Here is a 6,573-nt window from a genome sequence, read left to right as displayed (position 1 = left end):
CTCTAACCACTAGACTACCTGTCTCTCTAACCACTAGACTACCTGTCTCTCTAACCACTACCTCTAACCACTAGACTACCTGTCTCTCTAACCACTACCTCTAACCACTAGACTACCTGTCTCTCTAACCACTAGACTACCTGTCTCTCTAACCACTAGACTACCTGTCTCTCTAACCACTAGACTACCTGTCTCTCTAACCACTAGACTACCTGTCTCTCTAACCACTAGACTACCTGTCTCTCTAACCACTACCTCTAACCACTAGACTACCTGTCTCTCTAACCACTACCTCTAACCACTAGGCTACCTGTCTCTCTAACCACTACCTCTAACCACTAGACTACCTGTCTCTCTAACCACTACCTCTAACCACTAGACTACCTGTCTCTCTAACCACTACCTCTAACCACTAGACTACCTGTCTCTCTAACCACTACCTCTAACCACTAGACTACCTGTCTCTCTAACCACTACCTCTAACCACTAGACTACCTGTCTCTCTAACCACTAGACTACCTGTCTCTCTAACCACTACCTGTCTAACCACTAGACTACCACTACCTGTAACCACTAACCACTAGACTACCTGTCTCTCTAACCACTAGACTACCTGTCTCTCTAACCACTAGACTACCTGTCTCTAACCACTAGACTACCTGTCTCTCTAACCACTAGACTACCTGTCTCTCTAACCACTAGACTACCTGTCTCTCTAACCACTAGACTACCTGTCTCTAACCACTAGACTACCTGTCTCTAACCACTAACCACTAGACTACCTGTCTCTCTAACCACTAGACTACCTGTCTCTCTAACCACTACCTCTAACCACTAGACTACCTGTCTCTCTAACCACTAGACTACCTGTCTAACCACTAGACTACCTGTCTCTCTAGACCACTGTCTCTCTAACCACTAGACTACCTGTCTCTCTAACCACTAAACCACTAGACTACCTGTCTCTCTAACCACTAGACTACCTGTCTCTAACCCACTAGACTACCTGTCTCTCTAACCACTAGACTACCTGTCTCTCTAACCACTAGACTACCTGTCTCTCTAACCACTAGACTACCTGTCTCTCTAACCACTAGACCTGCCTGTCTAACCACTAGACTACCTGTCTCTCTAACCACCACTAGACTACCTGTCTCTCTAACCACTAGACTACCTGTCTCTCTCTCTAACCACTAGACTACCTGTCTCTCTAACCACTAGACTACCTGTCTCTCTAACCACTAGACTACCTGTCTCTCTAACCACTAGTCTACCTGTCTCTAACCACTAGACTACCTGTCTCTCTAACCACTAGACTACCTGTCTCTCTAACCACTAGACTACCTGTCTCTCTAACCACTAGGCTACCTGTCTCTCTAACCACTAGACTACCTGTCTCTCTAACCACTAGACTACCTGTCTCTCTAACCACTAGACTACCTGTCTCTCTAACCACTAGACTACCTGTCTCTCTAACCACTAGACTACCTGTCTCTCTAACCACTACCTCTAACCACTAGACTACCTGTCTCTCTAACCACTAGACTACCTGTCTCTCTAACCACTAGACTAACCACTGTCTGTCTCTAACTACCTGTCTCTAACCACTAGACTACCTGTCTCTCTAACCACTAGACTACCTGTCTCTCTAACCACTAGACTACCTGTCTCTCTAACCACTAGACTACCTGTCTCTCTAACCACTAGACTACCTGTCTCTCTAACCACTAGTCTACCTGTCTCTCTAACCACTAGACTACCTGTCTCTAACCACTAGACTACCTGCTAACCACTAGACTACCTGTCTCTATAACCACTAGACTACCTGTCTCTCTAACCACTAGACTACCTGTCTCTCTAACCACTAGACTACCTGTCTCTCTAACCACTAGGCTACCTGTCTCTATAACCACTAGACACTAGACTACCTGTCTCTCTAACCACTAGACTACCTGTCTCTCTAACCACTAGACACTAGACTACCTGTCTCTCTAACCACTAGACTACCTGTCTCTCTAACCACTAGACTACCTGTCCTCTCTAACCACTAGACTACCTGTCTCTCTAACCACTAGACTACCTGTCTCTCTAACCACTAGACTACCTGTCTCTCTAACCACTAGACTACTGTCTCTCTAACCACTAGACTACCTGTCTCTCTAACCACTAGACTACCTGTCTCTCTAACCACTAGACTACCTGTCTCTCTAACCACTAGACTACCTGTCTCTCTAACCACTAGGCTACCTGTCTCTCTAACCACTAGACTACCTGTCTCTCTAACCACTAGACTACCTGTCTCTCTAACCACTAGACTACCTGTCTCTCTAACCACTAGACTGCCCTGCCTCTCTAACCACTAGACTACCTGTCTAACCACTAGGCTGCCTGTCTCTCTAACCACTAGACTACCTGTCTCTCTAACCACTAGACTCCTGTCTCTAACCACTAGACTACCTGTCTCTCTAACCACTAGACTACCTGTCTCTCTAACCACTAGACTGCCTGTCTCTCTAACCACTAGACTGCCTGTCTCTCTAACCACTAGACTGTCCTGTCTCTCTAACCACTAGACTACCTGTCTCTCTAACCACTACCTCTAACCACTAGACTACCTGTCTCTCTCTAACCACTAGACTACCTGTCTCTCTAACCACTAGACTACCTGTCTCTCTAACCACTAACCACTAGACTACCTGTCTCTCTAACCACTAGACTGCTACCTGCCTCTCTAACCACTAGGCTACCTGCCTCTCTCTAACCACTAGGCTACCTGCCTCTCTAACCACTAGGCTACCTGCCTCTCTAACCACTAGACTACCTGCCTCTCTAACCACTAGACTACCTGCCTCTCTAACCACTAGACTGTCCTCTAACCACTAGACTCTCTAACCACTAGACTACCTGTCTAACCACTAGGCTACCTGCCTCTCTAACCACTAGGCTACCTGCCTCTAGACTACCTAACCACTAGACTACCTGTCTCTCTAACCACTAGGCTACCTGCCTCTCTAACCACTAACCACTAGGCTACCTGTCTCTCTAACCACTAGACTCTAACCACTAGACTGCCTCTCTAACCACTAGGCTAACCTGCCTCTCTAACCACTAGACTGCCTGTCTCTCTAACCCCTACCTCTAACCACTAGGCTACCTGCCTCTCTAACCACTAGACTACCTGCCTCTCTAACCACTAGTCTACCTGCCTCTCTAACCACTAGGCTACCACTAGGTCTCTCTCTAACCACTAGGCTACCTGTCTCTCTAACCACTAGTCTACCTGCCTCTCTAACCACTAGGCTACCTGTCTCTCTAACCACTAGGCTACCTGTCTCTCTAACCACTAGGCTACCTGCCTCTCTAACCACTAGGCTACCTGTCTCTCTAACCACTAGGCTACCTGTCTCTCTAACCACTAGGCTACCTGTCTCTCTAACCACTAGGCTACCTGTCTCTCTAACCACTAGGCTACCTGTCTCTCTAACCACTAGGCTACCTGTCTCTCTAACCACTAGGCTACCTGTCTCTCTAACCACTAGACACTAGACTACCTGTCTCTCTAACCACTAGGCTACCTGTCTCTCTAACCACTAGGCTACCTGTCTCTCTAACCACTAGGCTACCTGTCTCTCTAACCACTAGGCTACCTGTCTCTCTAACCACTAGGCTACCTGTCTCTCTAACCACTAGGCTACCTGTCTCTCTAACCACTAGGCTGCTGTAATAATACATAATAGAGTGACCAATAGTTGTTTAGTCATAGTTAATAGTTGCTGTATTGTGGTTGTTTAGTCATAGTTACTGTATTGTGATTATTTAGTAATAGTTGCTGTATTGTGATTGTTTAGTCATAGTTACTGTGTTGTGATTGTTTAGTCATAGTTACTGTGTTGTGATTGTTTAGTCATAGTTACTGTATTGTGATTGTTTAGTCATAGTTACTGTATTGTGATTGTTTAGTCATAGTTACTGTATTGTGGTTGTTTAGTCATAGTTACTGTGTTGTGATTGTTTAGTCATAGTTACTGTGTTGTGATTGTTTAGTCATAGTTACTGTGTTGTGATTGTTTAGTCATAGTTACTGTGTTGTGATTGTTTAGTCATAGTTACTGTGTTGTGATTGTTTAGTCATAGTTACTGTGTTGTGATTGTTTAGTCATAGTTACTGTGTTGTGATTGTTTAGTCATAGTTACTGTGTTGTGATTGTTTAGTCATAGTTACTGTGTTGTGGTTGTTTTGTCATAGTTACTGTGTTGTGGTTGTTTTGTCATAGTTACTGTGTTGTGATTGTTTAGTCATAGTTACTGTAATTTGATTGTTTAGTCATAGTTACTGTATTGTGGTTGATTAGTCATAGTTAGTGTATTGTGATGGTTGTCGTAGTTACTGTATTGTGATTGTTTAGTCATAGTTACTGTATTATGATTGTATAGTGTTTTATTTACTCAATCAAGTAGTGCACCAAGAAGGGATCGAACCGTGTCTCAACAGCAGCAGAAAAGTTCAAATAAGATATACAGAAATGGCTGTGGGGAACTGGGTGGATTTGTTTACGTTCTCTGCCCTCTAATGGTAGAATGTAGACATTGTATATTATCCACACCCATATATGGGTGTAACCCTCTTCGGTTGGCCAAGTGTTATCTAAGGCCGGTTAGCTCAGTTGGTTAGAGCGTCGTGCTAATAACGCGAAGGTCGCGGGTTCGATACCCGTACTGGCCAGGAGATTTTGTTTTTACTTTACTGTGTATGTCTACAGTGTCACATAACTCTATTGATTGGGGTTTACAATGTGCATTTTAAATTAGTACTATGAGGTGTCGATTGTTGTGTTATTGTGGAGTGACATTTTAATGTAGGAGGTTTTTTTTCATTGTAGGAGTTTTCATTCGTTTTTTATTATACAAGGAAGGAAGGAGGACAGGGACTTCATGGACTAAGAGACAGAGAGACAGAATGGTGAAGAAACAGATCCATCAATCATTAGATTCATTCATTATTTACACACACACACACACACACACACACACACACACACACACACACACACACACACACATCCTACTCTTCAGGTATGTGCAGTTTGGCTGCAGTATATTTGAAAATAACTTGTTGCTTTGCTTTTCTCCTGGCCAGACCGTGTCTGTTCGTCCCAAATGGCACCCGACTCACAATAGGGCTCTGGTCAACAGTAGTTCACTATATAGGGCATAGGGCCCTGGTCAACAGTAGTGCACTATATAGGGCATAGGATACCATTTGGGACGAAAGCTGTGAGTCTATTATTAACACAGTGTTCTGTTGTCTGAAACACATTCTGTGCTTTGGACAGGATTATTCCGCCAGGCCGTAGAGAGTCTGTGTGTGTGTGTGTGTGTGTGTGTGTGTGTGTCTGTCTGTCAGGCTGTAAAGTTGAGGGGAAACTGGCATTTATAAGAGTGCAATTTCACGGCAAAGGACAGCCGTTAACACACAAGGTTTAGTGATAATCAAAACCTTACCTTGGACATTCTTCTGTGTTGGAGGACCAGGCCCCGGTGTTTCCACCTCCTGGGTCTGGCAGGCAGAGAGAGAGAATGAGAGAGACTGGTGTTGACTGGTGCAGATCAGACCTGAGATATTCTGAAGTTTTCAATGGAAGGGGGACGTGTATTGTGAGTTTGAGTGTATATGTGGAGGGAGGTTTCTCTCTCTCTCTCTCCCTCGGTCTGTTACTACATTGTACCCAGCTGTCCAGTGTCGTGCTCCAGCACCTGCGTCCCTCCCTGGCCCCAGAACCAGTTTGACCCCTCGGCGACCTGGAAGTAGTCCAGACCCCCAATGGAGGGGCAGAATAAAGGTCACTCCCACTACACTTCCTGCCAACGGCACCATGTGTGTGTGTGTGTGTGTGTCTGTGTCTGTGTGTGTGTCTGTGTCTGTGTGTCTGTGTCTGTGTGTGTGTGTTTGTCTGTGTGTGTGGCCAGTTGGTTAGTGAGAGGGGGCGGTTGTTTGGTGGACACCTGCCAGTAGATCAGGTTATCTACCTACGTCACAAGCAAACTAACACAGCTGGATGGACCCTCTGTCTCTAGACACTAAGAACAGTCTGTAACTCTCATTGGGATTAACTGAGGTTTGGCTCTCAGAGAGCTGAGAGCTGAGAGCGACAGAGAGAGACAGAGGAAGAGGGAGAAGAGAAAGAGGAGGGTAAATAGATAGAAGGAGAGAGAGAGAGAGAGAGAGACAGAGAGAGAGAAATGGAAAGGGAGATAGGAGAGAGAGAGAGAGAGGTAAAGGGAGAGAGAGACAGAGAGAGAGAAATGGAAAGGGAGAGAGGGAGATAGGAGAGAGAGATGGCCGATGGGGTGACTTCTCTTTTTGTGGTCCTCTCTCTCCCCTGTGATAGTCCACACACCAGATGCCCACTTTGGCAGAGCACGGCAAGGGGCTGACACACACACACACACACACACACACACACACACACACGGAGTGTGGAGTGGACACGCACACATACACAGTGTATGAACACACACACACACAGGGGCTGTAAAAGAGCACTGGTCCATCTGCCATCTCTCTGGCACTCA

The 6,573-nt window shown here is 45.5% G+C and overlaps 1 non-coding gene across 1 annotated transcript; it reads left to right on the top strand.

Annotated features, from left to right (window-relative positions):
• Positions 1–4,649: 4,649 nt before the first annotated feature.
• Positions 4,650–4,723, top strand: trnai-aau. The gene has a single exon. It is a non-coding gene; the product is annotated as a tRNA-Ile (tRNA).
• Positions 4,724–6,573: the final 1,850 nt, after the last annotated feature.

This window comes from Oncorhynchus tshawytscha, unplaced genomic scaffold (assembly GCF_018296145.1).
Source record: "Oncorhynchus tshawytscha isolate Ot180627B unplaced genomic scaffold, Otsh_v2.0 Un_contig_1859_pilon_pilon, whole genome shotgun sequence".
NCBI lineage: Eukaryota > Metazoa > Chordata > Actinopteri > Salmoniformes > Salmonidae > Oncorhynchus > Oncorhynchus tshawytscha.
Note: the sequence above shows the minus strand (reverse complement) of the source record. Positions and strands in the feature narration are given on the sequence as shown.